The sequence below is a fragment of the Parus major genome, chromosome 9 (assembly GCF_001522545.3).
Source record: "Parus major isolate Abel chromosome 9, Parus_major1.1, whole genome shotgun sequence".
In the NCBI taxonomy this organism is placed as follows: domain Eukaryota; kingdom Metazoa; phylum Chordata; class Aves; order Passeriformes; family Paridae; genus Parus; species Parus major.
The window spans coordinates 10,250,312-10,265,667 of record NC_031778.1 but is presented as its reverse complement, the minus strand read 5'-3'; the positions used below and the strand labels follow the sequence as shown (position 1 = coordinate 10,265,667).

The window sequence follows — 15,356 nt, the reverse complement described above, 5'->3', positions numbered from 1 at the left end:
TGATCAATTTCAAGTGAACTTGATAGAAATAATATTTGAAAACTCAAATTTATAAAAAATGATGAATAATTTTGCCATGAATTTAGATGTGGTACAACTTTTTACTTCAACTAGTGGAGCAATTAGGAACATCTGCAATACCCCAGTATATTTAAAGCCTCTCTGAGCCTGAGCCAAGTTCAACAGGCAGTCTATTTTCTGTTGGTTCAGGACATACTCATTCCCCTTCTAGTCAAAACAAGCAGTAATAACTGGAATTAAAGATTGGTTGTGTCATGGACTGTGAGTGCTGATTGAAACTTTTTCCATGGTTTGTTCATAAATCCAGACCCTTGAGCTCAGAATGTGCAGCCTTTCCATCCATGGAACACTAACAGGGCTCACTTGCAGCCCTACCCAACAGCCTCAGGTGGTATTCTTTCTATCAAATTCACTTGAAATTGATCAGTTGCAAAAGCTATAATAGGGAATCAGAAACACAAATGTAACAAGTACAAACCTAAACATAGAAGTGCAGGCCACATGAACTCAGCAGGGCTAAAAATCTCTCAATTGTGCTGTAGGAAGTGTTAGATTTTAATAAGCAAATCATAGAGAATGTGTTGGTCTTATCTGAGACTCTGAGTGAAGATACACTCAAGTTTATTCTTGAAAAGAGATAAATAGTTGTACCCTCCCCCTACCACCAAACCTCTTTCCCAAGATTCATATACTTTTTGGGAAAGCAGATCTCCTCCACTGGTGTAAATAATCATGGAATCACAGAATCACCAAGGCTGGACCTTCAAGATCATCCAGTCCAACCATCAACCCAGCACCACCATAATCATCCTTAAATCATTCTCCAAGTGTCACATCCAGACACCTCTTGAACACTTCCAGAGACAGTGATTCCAGCACCTCCCTGGAGAACTTACTCAAATAAGATGATGATTCCATAAGATGATGCCTACCACAGCTGTTGATGAGAAAAACAAAACTTCATTAGAAAATGACACTTTTAAAGTTCATAATAAAACCAGGATAATTATGAAGTCACATCTGTAAATATTGTTTTTTAATGTCTGGACAGAATCAGAATATAAAAGCAGTTTATTTAAAAAAAAAATAAATCAAGATCTCACCAATCTAAGGTGTTTTTGTGCTATCAGGTCTCAAGCTACAAATGAGACTGCAGGTGCAGTTATGAACTTCTCCATTTCCAGACTAGGCCATAGCTCACCTCACCTACCCCCAGCAGTTACTGAATTAAGGTGTCTTTGGCTTAGAATTTTCAGAAGACTGTTTTCTCTGTGAACCACGATCAACTCTATCTTGTGACACGAACACCCCTTAAGTTAATCCATTACTGGGAACCAAAATTATAAGAAAATGAGGAGCAATACCTAACTGGGACACATAGTTCCATGGAACTTTGGGAAAATGCATCATTATTTCAGATATTTTCAGTGGCCAGTCTATCTTTTGGGGTTAATTTAGTGGTGTTGTCACTGCCTTTCTTTTCCTGGCTGTCTGCTCCCGAAGTAATTTTGCACTTGCATAGTCCCAGTCACCTGTTGCATTAGCAGTTGATTATGTCAAATTAGATTGGGAATTCAAATCTGGGTGGCTCACACACGGCCATAGAAACAAATGTGCTGGCACAGAGCATTATGAGTTATTAGCCATAAGAATGTTGCTTTTTGGTCTATATTTCTTGCTAAAATATTTGTCATTGTCTTATAATGAAACTATCAATGTTGCTGGGCTTTATCATACATTTAGGTTTACTGTTGTATCTTTTTGCTTTTTCCATTATTCATACATTAATTTATATTAATTAATTCATAGGGAAAAAGTATGTTAGCCAAAGCAATCCCATCTTTCATGAGATTTATTCCCAATCAATATTGTTAGATTATTCCATTATATGCCACCAAACATTTGTAATTATTATTATCCTCCTGGGATGCTATAATTTCTCTAGGTCTTAAACAATGAAATTCATTACTAAGGGAAATTTTCCACCACCTGAAAATCACCTACAACTGTGAAAGAATAAAAAGAAAAAAAGGCAGAAGAAATTAGTATCAAATACCATTAGATAAATATATTAGTGGATTCAGGGTTTGGGTTATGTAAATATTACTACAGACCCAAAAGAAAGTTCTCCTAAAAGATCAGACCACAATTACATTACCAGTGGCTTCAAGGGACAATAAACATCCCATAATGCACCTGCAACAAGTGTAAAATGTCTTAACAACCCCCGCATGAAAATTGTTCATAGAAATAACCACACACTTAAAGATATCTCAACAGGCAAGACTATAAAGACTGTGTTTTTGTTTTCCATTTATTCATAGAATCACAATGTATCAGGTGTTAAATAATGTGGTTAAGTAGAAATACCCATCTAACTTCTCAGGTGTTCAAAATGGCAGCTTAGAAGTTAAACTGGGATTTTAATATTTTATAAAAATCAAAACTAACAGGACAGTTCAAAGCTCAGCACTTAAGACTGTCTGAAAACTCTGGGAAAAGCTCTCCAGAAGTACATGTTCAACTCACATTTTCAGAGACAGAAAAAGAAAAGAAAATCTGCATTACAAAGCATGCAACTGAGATAAAAAAATGAACCTGAATAGTAAACTAGATAGCTATGAAATGATGGAGTAGAAGTGGTCTTAACTACCAGTAATTTTCCCTGAGCTCTCTTAAAACATTACATATGTGCTTGAACAGTGTGTCAGCTTTTAATATTGACTTTCTTTTTGTTGCTGTCACAGCTGGGCCTACACAAGAGGAAAGTCATCATCATTCACACAAGTTGCTCATAAAGATCATGCTCCAAGCCATAAGTAAAATTCGCTTGCTGTTGCAGACAAAGTTAAAAACCCCATATATTCATTCCAGTGTTACTAATATTAATCTGGTTTATTTCCTTCCATTTAATTGAGAAAAGTCAGGACTTGGCACTGTCATAGCTATAGGTGGGTTCCTGACATGAGTGATAAAACTGACAAATGAGAGTATTAGTGAGGTGTATATTATATCACATACATGTGTATAAAAAAAAAACATACTCCATAGATCTTTATTTTTTCTACTGGCATGCCAAAAAGAAAAATTAAAAGCAAGCCTTGAGTTAACTGTCAATACTTCCATATACTGACTGAAAAACATGGTAACTTTTACAAATCTTAGATCTGACAACAGTGGTTTACATCTCTCAACGCCAAATTTAACTTTAGATCTGTTTGGTGTTTCAGTGCTAAAATTCAGGTTTTAAAGTTGAGCATTAAGTATTTGCAACTCCCAATGAGTTGCATTCAATTTAATCACTACTTTGCAAATTAAAGTTCAGATTCCAGATGATCTGCTAAGGCAAGCCTATACCAATCATTTCAGTATTTTTCAAGTTTTTCTTTTATCCTGTTGATACCTCATATATAGGAACAGTAAATAAGTTTGAATAAATGCTTAACATCTTTATCTGAATGTCAAATATAGCCAGGTAAGATCTATCATTTTGATGGTTATTGTGGCTATATCATTATATGGGGTAATCATAATGGCTATATCATATATCTGATTGCATACATATAAAATATGTATGCTTTGATTAACACTCAGAGACATCTGCAGTACTCTGTAAAATAATCTTACTGTGTGAATAAAAGGAAATAGTCCTACTCAGTTAGATAAGTTAATTTTATTTTACAATACACAGTCTCTAGTCCTTTGCAGTGAAATGGTTGCATCTTTGAAGCCAAAAACAGCTCATATTAATCCAAACTGCATTCTAGAATTTAATACATGAAAAAGAAATTATATCACTGAAACATTTGATACAGTGGAATTAACATTTCTGTGATGTACATGAACAATATAGACTACCCTGTTGTTAAAATAACATCATTTCATACACGAATGGGAATGAGGATTCAATGCAAAAGGGATTATAAAGCCCTTGCCATTCTGTTTCATAGATGATGTTACTACCTGGGAAGGCTTTAGAACTTGAATGTTTCCAGCCCAGCACAGGGATAATAGGACAGTGAATGCTGTACTATACTTCCTAAAGCTCTTTTTATCACTAGCAGTGGAGGGAGAAGCAGCACACAAGGCTACTTCCATTCTTATTTGTGGAAAACATGAAGTGAGAATAAGGTCAAAATAAAACTGATACAAAAGTAGAGAAAGAAGAGACTACCTAACATGTTCCTCAGCTTGCATAGCCTTCAATATGGTCCACAAGAATATGAGAATATATATGAGAATAACTCCATTGTTAAAGGAGAAAAGAAACATGGCTAATAGACTTTCTCCTGACCTTTTCATGTTACTGTTGGAAGTGACATTTCTTTAAAAACAAACAAACAAACAAACAAACTAACCCATTTCTCAGCATGCAAATGCCAAGTGTAACTGAAAAATAGCTACTTGCCCCCAAAAACACTTATTAAAAACAATTAATAACCACTGCTTTTAAACTTTTGAACTTGCATACCTAACAATGTTCTACAGATTGAATCTCTAAGTCTATACATAAAATTAATTATATACAATTTTAGAAGTCTGATTCTTAAAAAAACAGAGCTATGTTGCACCACAGATTACAATGTGTTGGGATCTATTATTACAGCTGGACATGAAATGAGTCACACAGGCACAGCTCGAGGTGTGGTGAAAGGAAGAGAAAAACTTTATTTCTTCTCTCTCAATTTATGGGTTTCTGACCACGGCCAGGGATTGGATGGTCAGGATAACACCTTCCTAACTGCACTGGCCATGAGAGATGTCCATCAAAAGACGTGAATCAGAAAGAATGTACACATATCTATGTTTACAGTTACTGTCCTGGAAAAGTCTTTAGAAACTATGTCAGCACGCTCATAAAACTGAGTTTTCAAGGTGACAATCTATTATAAAGTACATTAATCAATAGTTTTCAGTCTGGGATATACAGTACAACAAAACAAAGTGTATGCAGATAGCAGATGCTCAAAGTCTGCACTGCTGTAAGCAAGACAAACTTTTCATAGTATGTATTCCATATACTTTTTGTTTATTATCTTGTGTGTATGAGTGAATTTATCTATAACGTAATCTTAAATATACATGAGAGCCCAAGAACATATTTATTCCAAACACTAGAGTGGGCATATGTGTGTTTAGATTATTGAAAAAGATTTTTATCTTTAGAGAAGCTAACAAACTTTAAAATGGAATATAAGTCAATACTCTGCAAATTAAATACCCTTGTCCATTAGAGCAGATGATTTAATATGGGTATAAAAAATTATTTTCTTCCAGTATTGTCATACAATTCCAAATTATTGTTGTATAAATTCCAAGGCATTTTAATAGGAATTGCAAAAAAACTACTGAAATACATACTTCCATAACATTGCCTCCTCTTAATTGCTGTACCAAGAAGAACACTGCCACAGAACTCAGACAAAATGTAAAGATCAAGCCAGCATGCAGAGGCAAAGAAAAAGTAAAATATCTAAGTAATTTTATTGAACACCACTGGGATTTTTCACAACATTATTCTTTGTTTTACAGCAGAACAAACTGCCAATAGCACCACTCCATTAAAAAACTTCTTTATGTACAAATATCCAGGACAAATTGCAGTTACCTTGGTAATTTGTTAGCATGTGGTATTTCAAATAAAAATATTGCATAGATTTTATAATACTATACTATTTGCATAGATTAAAAGATGAAGAATGGAAAGTGTTATGAGTGCATCCTGGTTACCATGGACACATTCCATTCTCGGTGTTATTTGGAGGTGCAAGTGGTAAAGGAATTCACTACCACCACACTGCTTATTCCATTGGCATTTTCTTCATTAAAAAAGAGAAAAGGAAAGAACAAGCAAACCCAAACCTAAACAGCAGCAGCCAAACAAGGTTTCAGATTAAAAGTCACTGCAATTTTTTGATCAAATAAAACAACTAAAATATTTAAGTGAAAATTAGCAAAAAATAAACTATTTAGGAAGTATCTATTGTCAAAATGCATCTGTAGATTACCAGAAGCATAGAACTCTTTACATTGTATGAGAAAATAATATTTGAAATTTGTCATATGGTGAGCCAACTTTTAGGGGTGTGAGTCTCACTCTTCCTTTAATCTTACTCAGAAGCTATAGAAGTAAAGACAGGTCTCACATGTCAGACTCATACTGCATAATAAGAAACGTCTGGGTAAGCTGACACAGTGTGAACTGTGAAACCCTGTACAAAGGCAAATATGAGAAACTTTCTCCTTCCCCAGTAAACATTTTAGGATTTCAAACTTCTTCAGATTCATCTTTTTGCTTTGATTAAAACTAACTCAAAATACAATTTCTCAGATTACAGGCAATATTTCCCCTTAAATTATTCTCCTTTAATTCATTGGGGAAGGAAGGTGACTACAGAATTTAGAAAATAATGTTGTTGAGATTGAGCAGATCTAGAGTAAAACATTATCCTCTGTCCCAGGTGAATGGTCTAAATCCCCAGTCTTTGTTTTTAGCCTTGGATTTGTTACTATTGTCCAAGATCTCATTCCACTGTGCAGTGAAGGAGCCATTGTGTCTTCTACATAGAAAATGTCACACTCTCAGTCTTAGAGACTTTATCTCTACTAAATCCCTTTTCCCAGACTATTTCATCCCATATTATATTACTTCTCCATCATATTTTTTATAAAAAGCCTGTGCTTTTAGTTGGGTTTTTGTAGACTGGAAAAGACCATAAAAACTTGATTTCAAAATAAGAGTATTTAAACACTTCTGCCACACATTTTACCTTATTTTCACTTGCAAACTGTTGTTGCATTTTTACTACAATTTCAAATGAATCTATTAGTTTTAAAACAATTTTCTTCCATGCATTTTGGTTAAGAAATTTCCCATTTCACCCTCACTTAAAAATCTTTGCAAAATAAAAGTGGAATAAATATTCAGCATTACTGAAATATCTTAAAGGAAATAACTATAAATTAGATATTTCTAAAATTTTTACTTATGAAAAGGCACCCTCTCATCATAGTTTTTTTCTAATCTAAAATAGTCACAATCTGATTGAGAAGCTGATACTGTAGTAGAGGTGTTTTTTACTTTATAGTGAAGTTTTTCACACATTTACATTTTCATCCATTCTGCAGCTTTGACTGCATAAGAATTAAAGGAAAATTTGAGCTGGACAACAACAATCTTTAGGCTTTGACAAAGCTATGCTCATTCAGAAAGTGAATGAAGCTGAGGCTTCTAGGTCACTTTAAAATAATGCAAAACATGTACCTTAAAATTTTACTCAGTTTTCACCAAGAGGCAACCATGTCTTGTGTCTGAACTATGGAAGCAGTTAGCATGACAATGGACAGGTATTTGCAAAAAACCCTAAAATAAAATGTTTCTTAACTTTAGAAAGAGCTGGAGTGAGGCTATCCTAGGCATGGACACTGACCCAGCTCAAGCCAATGCTATTTTGATCCCTGTGGGATAAGCTGCTGTGGAACGATAACACACACAGGCAATTGTTTCATGTGAGGCTACAATTGCATATTGTGGTTAACTTAAAAGCAAGAATGCAGATCTTGTGGAACTGAAGAATCTGTTAAGTCTCCTTTTTGACTTCCTGCCTCCAAAACCAATTAGACTCTTGGTAATGAAAATATATGACTGGCCAAAGCAGATTATTTTGAGAGTCGTGATTTGGTTAATATGCAAGAATGTGAACACCTGCAAATGCAGCTTGGAAGGAGGGACTATACTGGTACTGGTATGTAGCTCAAAATTATTGGCAGGGTTTGACCTTAAAAAGAAAGTAAAATGGACTATCAAGACGTTGAAATTAATGAAGTCCTAATTTATTTGGGGCTCTCAGAAGTCTTTGAATGACAACTTTTTAGGAGTAAACACACAAAACGAAACACAACACCTGGGTGCAATAGTGCAAGAATTCACCAAACTGAAATTAAACTAAAGCCATGTACTGGTGCCATTCCACATTTCAGGGATGAACAGTATGAAATCAAATAGGTACTAGTTGTTGCCTGCTATGTCTGCGAAATTAGATCCTTTTGTTCTTTTGGCAATTTATTGACTTTCTCCTCAAATTTAAGGTAGGGCTTACAAGGTCCGTCCTTCATTTCACAACTGATATGAAACCTCAACATCTGCATTTGCTATAGTAAAGGAAATGATACAAATTACTATTTTGTCTACACTGGTAGGATTACATCTCTACAAGATAATAGTTTCCTTCTTATGTGCACTCATGAGAAGCAGAAGTAGATTTATGTGGCATTTACTAGACATAGTCCATTTTTCAATATTTCTAAGAGATGTCCACTTCACATATGCCAAAGAGTCTAAAGTGTAAAACCTAATACCCAGCTGTGCAAAGGTAACTGTTATACAAGAGAAACCCATACACATCATTGTGTTGAAATTCTGGACAACAGTGTCTACTTCAAGGTTTGTATAGATTTTTCACAGGACCATATTAGTCATCATGGAAACCCACATACTTCTCTTCCCTATGTCTGCTTTGGTTTTGGAGAAAAAGAAGTTTTACTATTAATAGCAAGGAAAGCTAAAACAATTTAGTTATCAAACAAAAATATAACAGTGACTTTAGCAGAGTTCAGAGGTAAGACTGAGACACGGAAAAAAGATAATTTCCTCGTGTCAAGGCAAACTGTTTTGTGTGATGCTTTTAACAAGTATTTCAAGTGCATCAAGAGAAATGTCTCAATTCCAAAATTTTACATGTAGCAACTATGAAGCTGATAATTTTTCCCTCACTTCACTTACACTTGGAAACATCAACCCACTTAAACCAAGGGATTAGCTTTGCGTGTGAGTGTGCATGACTACCAAAGGCTCCCACTTAGAGCATCTGAAAATCCTTTTAGTAAAATACAGGAGGACGATACAATAAAAAGCTTGGAAATAATAACTGTCTTTTCCTTTGGGAATTGCAGTAGATATATTTGAGCACTATTTGAAATCTATTGTCTTGCCATGGTTTCTTCACTTTCTCTCAGTTACATACCTGGTTTATTCCTATTTTAGTATTTTTCTTACTCAGATTTCCCAGAGCTTGTGGGTGGGAGAGAGAATAAATAAAAAGTAAAGAAAGTAAAAAAAAAAAAAGTAGGTAAAGCTGTTTATCACAGCTGCTTACAGCACAGGTGCTTTAGAAGCTAAGGTCTCCCTTTGTACAGACTTGTGCACACAGATCAGAGAAACAATACAAGAGCGAGAGACAATGCAGAAGGGAGGGGATGTGCTGAAGGGAAAGCAAAACTACCAGAGGGAATAAAATATTACTCTATTTTATTACTCTAGAGGATCAGAGTCTTCAATTATGAGCATGATACTTGCCATTTATTAATGTGATTAAACAGGCAGACCTAGATCAGACCGCCACAAAGAGATTATTCCACTACTTAACAGAACAAAGCATGCAAGCTATGTGCAAGACATAACATTCTTTTCTAGATGGATAAGATACTGACAGGTCTAATTTAAAACCATTTCTTTTAGTTTTGTCCTCCTTAATTCAGTTTCAAGGTCTCACTGTTTCAATTTCAGATCTAGTCAATGCTTTGAATGTCTTTATTTTTCTTTTTTTTTTTTTGCATTTGAGTTTGAGTTTGTTTCCTCTTTATTAGAGTAAAAAACTCCAAACAACAGAACAGAGCAGTCAGACTTCTGCTATCTGTAAAAAACATCCTGAAGTACAGTAGTGTTATAGTGCAAAGTAATTTTTAGGGAATCTGCACCTCTTTTAGCAGGGTCTGTACATGTAACTGGCAATCTTGTTTATTACAGATGAAGTCTTAGTTAAATCATCCCACTGCTCCCTTCTTGGATATTTCTTATTTTCCTGATTTCCATATATCTGCCACCAGTTTAATCTAATATCTGCTGAAAACTGTTTCCTATCCTATACTCTTACGTGGGCAGCTCACTTTGAGCACTGACATCTCCTACTCTAAATTTTGAATAACATCTATTGCACTGGCCTGTAAAATCTGATCACATTTTTTAAGAACAAACTAACACTATCAATGTGTTTTTCAAAGTTTCCTTGCTGTCTATTTACATCCTTAATTCCACCTCAAATCAGGAGACAGGAACACTAAAGAATCTATCACATGGTGTAGGCATTCCGATACACTCCACTCCTACGCATGTCTCCAGTTTTCAGAAAAAGCTGCGTTAACAAGTGTGCCCTTTCTCTCCATCAGTTATCAGCCCAGTACTACAGGTAGCATGTGCTACCTGTTGGTTGATTTTTTTTTTCCTGTTTCTTCAAACACTAGGATTTTTCAGTCCACTTTTAATTACTCATTTTACATGAAACTTAACATTTGTTACCTTTAGGTTTCAATCTCATTGTAAACTGTACAGGAGGAAACAACTGTACAACTCAGCTGTAGCACCAACTTAGCAAAAGCTGAAATCTCTCATTATCATTTGTCATGATAGTTTGGTGTGTACATGCATTAAAACATACATTGCATTTTCTGTCACAAGTATCTGCTTGCTTTTTTGACGCTTTCCAGCTACACAGCTTCTCTTGCCTGCAATCCCCATCTGCGGTCATTCCTTTCACTCTATTGTTCACTATCATCCTATTATGTTATTTAGAACTCTGGCATCAGACAGTCTCCCAGCTTCTGCTACTACAGTTTTATTTTAAGTTTTTCAACAAATGCTAGAAAACATTTTACTGTGCACTAAGTGTTCACTCTTCTAGTTCCCACTCTTCTGCAGATAATTTGTGTAATTCAGGTTTCAGCCAACAAATTCAGCCACTGGTTGTACCCAGTGCACAATTTTAATCTAATTTCATTAAGTCCATCCAAAATCTGCAGGCACTTTTACTTTGGTCTTATTTAGGCTTATTTCAGTTTAACACAAACTGATTTAGCTTCTACCAAATCAAAATCAAGCAAATCTTTAGAATAAAAATCCATAGAGCAGTTTACACCAGCAACCTTGTTTAAAAATAATTTTTAGGTTGCATTGGTGCATCTTTAGATAAGGCCTTTCATAGCTTGTCTGAGATAAAAATCATGAACCTTTTCTCTCTTTGTCTTCTATACTTCTTGCCTTCTTTCCCTTGAACACTTTGCTGAGTGCATTTAATTACTTTTGATAAATGAAAAGAAGTATAAATACATGTTATGCCGAGTCAAGTAAACATATCTGACAGTTCCTCATCATGAATGCTATTGTGTACATAGAAAATGAAATAATGTAAGCTGCTCTTGGTTAATAAAGCAGCAGAAAAAAGGAAATAATTATTTTTCTAACTTGGAGCAGGAAAAAGGAAAAGACAACAGGAAAGAACACAAACTCACCTTTTGTAACATCAAAGTAGAATTATTCCTGAGGTATCCCAAGACAGAGAACAAGATTGATAAGGATTTACTTCCTAAGTAAGGCAAGTGAAAAATATAAAAAAATCTTTCTTTGTTTCTAAAGAACAAGCACTGGCAGTAAGGAACATATGAACATGACTTGGTTACAGCAAGAAATGTTTACATTATTAAGCAGAAAGAAATTGTGATTGTTTACCTTGAGAAATTATTATACCTTCATAACCCTAAAATCATCCTTGTCAGGTAGGACTAGATCAAGTATGACACTTTTAAAGAAAGCCACAAATATTAAAACCATACCTAAAACTTAAAATGTGAGCTTAAACATTGCAATTCTGTGAGATCCTGCTGTCTGTATATTAAAGACAAATTATAAGTAGACAAAACCCAGCTGAGACAAAAGTAAAAAAAATACATCTCTAGGCTCTCAGTGATATAGTAAAACCAGATTAACAGTGAATTAACTAAGATTACTTTAGTATCTTTAAGACACCTTAATTGAAACTGCCATAAGAATATCCCAATGCATCTTCAATAACAGCTCAACCACTACTGAAAAAGAATTTTATAAGCCCACACAACAGCACTGCATTTTCACAGGCTAAGAACATAACTTCATGAGTAATAATCACTCCATATCAGTTATATATCTAATTTCATAATCAATAAATGAATGTTTCACAGGGTTAAACATTTGGTAAGGTTTGTGGGGAAAAAAAAGCCAAAACAACCACCCTCCAAAAAAGAGAACTGAGTCTTCTGGGAAGGTAAAAACCCACCACTAACATTGCTATATGTAATTCCTTCTGTAGGGAAATCTTGCTTCACCAGTAACAAAAGCCCTGAAATTCCAGCATTGACATCACATCACAAACACATCACAAATTCCATTTCAATTGTTAAAGGCCCAAATTTTCTTATGTTAGTTCTTGTGCTGTAAAACATCTTCAATATTGCAGCATGACCAAAGAATTCCTAAGTCTTCCCCAAAACCTTATAGATAAGACCTAGCAACTGCATACACGCAGAGGTGGCATATAATGGAATAAGTGAGGGGTCCCATCAGGCATCCAAGACATAACACATCACAACACTGCTAAATAAACTTATTTTAGCTTTGGACAGAAACACCTGACAACAATATTCATGTTTTTCCAGTGCAGCATTATTTCTCCAGAGAAACTATCTCCATTTTCCAATCAGCTCTACTGTGTACTTTGACATCTGAATTAGAGACAGAAAAAACAAAGGTGATTTCCCTATGTATTTTTGGCTTAACAAACATTCTCTTGATAATAACTGCTTAATATTTGGCGATACCACTACCACAAAAAATGTTGGAGTCTTTTGGAAATACACCTTGTCAGCATAGCAGAGCATTTCCTGAGCTGGGACAAAATGGCTGCCTTCTCCTGGTCTCAACAAACAATACTTGAAATATTTCTACTTTACAACAACAACAACAACAAGTTCCTATTTTATGTAGTTGGAGTCCTCCATATAAACAGCTCATAATTTATTTTTTTTTAAACCTCCCTCTTGAGAAATTTCTGTGCTCCTTTTGTTTGCTAAGAACACAAATCTCTGTTTGAAAAGTCAGAGACTGGGATAGAATCTGGCTAGGTAGCAACTGGCATGGCATCCCTCAGGTTTCAAATGGAAATAAAATAGTAGAATTTTGAAAAAGGTAGATCTCCCACAGATTTGTACTTAAAATAAGACTTATCTTTCCAAAAATTGTTCTGTGTAACATGAAATTAATTTCAGCTCAATTACTATTAGAACATCTGTTAATTTCCATCCCCCCCTTCCATCTGGTTTAAGCACTTCAAATGGCATCTGCTGTCAGTCAAATAGGTTACATATCAAATGTCATCATAAAGACTTAGAAACAAGCCCAAGATATAACTAACAGTTAACTGTAGAGTACTTTTTTTCCCAAATTGAGTAGTTATTCTTGCAGGTTTAATAAATCATTAAGATTCTCACAACTAAAAATCAGCCAGCCCACCATTACAAGGATCATTTATTAATGTCTACTAAAATGGAAATTCTATTGAAAATGAGAAGTTGTTAGGGTATTTTGTTTTGTTTTCTTTAATTTTTGTTCGGTTTAGTGGTGTAGTGGTGTTTTTTTGTTTGTTTGGGTTTTTGTAGTGCAGGACTTAAAGAGATGAGTTACAGAATTAGGCTGTTTATTGAAAAAGGATTTTTTAAAGAAAAAGGTTCTTAAAGATTTAAGTGCAGTAGTTTCAGAATTTTTACTTACAACTAAAAAAGCCAGAAAAAACCCTGTATTTTTAAAATTGAAACAACTAATTATAGGATCTTTTAAGAAAATACTGTAGTATTCAGTATCCAAAATAATGGGCTGTGCTTAGAATGTATTGATTTAATCAGAAACTGATTGAAGACGTAGAGGCGAACACTAAACAATAGGAGCAATGAGGGGTAAAGAACAAGAACATTCATCAGAACTGTTTGCCTGGTTACTTACGCTGTTTGCTCACCTACATGTCCTGTGTGTATCTTTCAGAGAACCAAGTTTCTGATCTCTGGCCAAACACACAATTCTGCAGTTGTGTATTTGACAGAGTTCAGTTATCCTGGCTGTTCTGTGAGCAGATCATGTGTGGAATACTGCACGGAACCATGGCAGCCTTGTGAATGTACCATGCCAGTCTTTTTTGTGGGTAAGTAGCTGAACATTTTACTAACATGACAAAATCTTCTGATTAGTGTAGCATTCATTAAATGGTGACAGATGCTAGTATTAATTACACGTTGAGCAGATCATTTTCCCATTACATTTCTTTTGTTACCAGCCTCATCATTCCAGTTATCAGCCTGCCCTATAAGCAGATTAAGCACCAGACTTTTTTTTTGAGGGTGGGGGATGCGTGTCCATATTCCTTGTTTGACCAAAATGAGTGACTGATCTTTCCTACACTACCCCACCATCTGGATTCCTCTCCTGCACTTTTCAAAACCTGTACTTATCATCTGTTAGACAATTTATAAGAGATGTTTTGAAAGGTTATTTGTGTGGCACTCTCAAGCCATCTTACATTTAATGTTGAAAGCCACAAGGTTTCAGCTTAAAGCCATCGCTTGCCTTGTACAAACATATAACATCTATTGTTTTTTGTGATAAACCCTGCCAAATTATAACTGACATATCAAATATTAATTTTTTAAATTAATTAATTTAATTAATACATTTCAAGATTTAAAAACATGTATAGTAAAAGGTACACGTGAAACAAACTGCAATCCCTCATGTCAGTCTTGAACAAAAAGATTGCTGTTCTGTGTAATACTACATGCACTCAAATAAAATTAAAACTACTCACCATTCCCATGAATACTAGCAGGATTCCTAGAACACATTTTATGGCCAAGAATTGTTTTTTATTTATTATGTTTACTCTGACACGTACACCAACTTCTCCTTCATAACAACTCAGAGCAGTTCCAGAGAGAAAAAAGAAAACAAATTAAAAAATAAAACAAAATAAAAAAGAAAATTGAAAAGTAAAAATGGTAAAGTCATTCATTGGGAAATAATTTCTGCCATAAACCAAAAGGTTATAAATTGAAAGTTGACAGAGGAGAAGGACATTGGAATAATAACTAATCAAAAGATGATCAAGAGTCATCAATTTGATTTTGGTAGAGAAGCTTAAACACAGTCCTAAAATTTAAATCACCCAGGATTTTCCAGAAGACATAGGGAAGGAACAATGCTTTTGCACATGGTACTTGTTAGGCTTATTAAGAATGAAAGTATTAATGGGAATAAGTGCAATGAAAAGATGAGAGTGACCAAGAAGCAGTGAGCCTGTTTCAAAAGCGGAGTCTGAAAAAACAAAACAAACCCTATCCAGAGTGCATATTTATTAAATATATCCAATATATCATAAATATATATATACACACATATATACAGATCATTGTTACCTACACACAAG

The 15,356-nt window shown here is 34.6% G+C and overlaps 1 long non-coding RNA gene across 1 annotated transcript in view; it reads right to left on the bottom strand.

The window, feature by feature from the left end:
• Window positions 1–602: 602 nt before the first annotated feature.
• LOC107208717 overlaps window positions 603–15,356 on the bottom strand; it is an 18,090-nt gene continuing 3,336 nt past the window's right edge. The window contains exons 2-3 of the long non-coding RNA XR_004498677.1: window positions 11,365–15,345; window positions 603–958 (exon numbers count right to left, since the gene is read on the bottom strand). This is a non-coding gene — a long non-coding RNA (uncharacterized LOC107208717). The remainder of the gene's footprint in view (window positions 959–11,364; window positions 15,346–15,356) is intronic.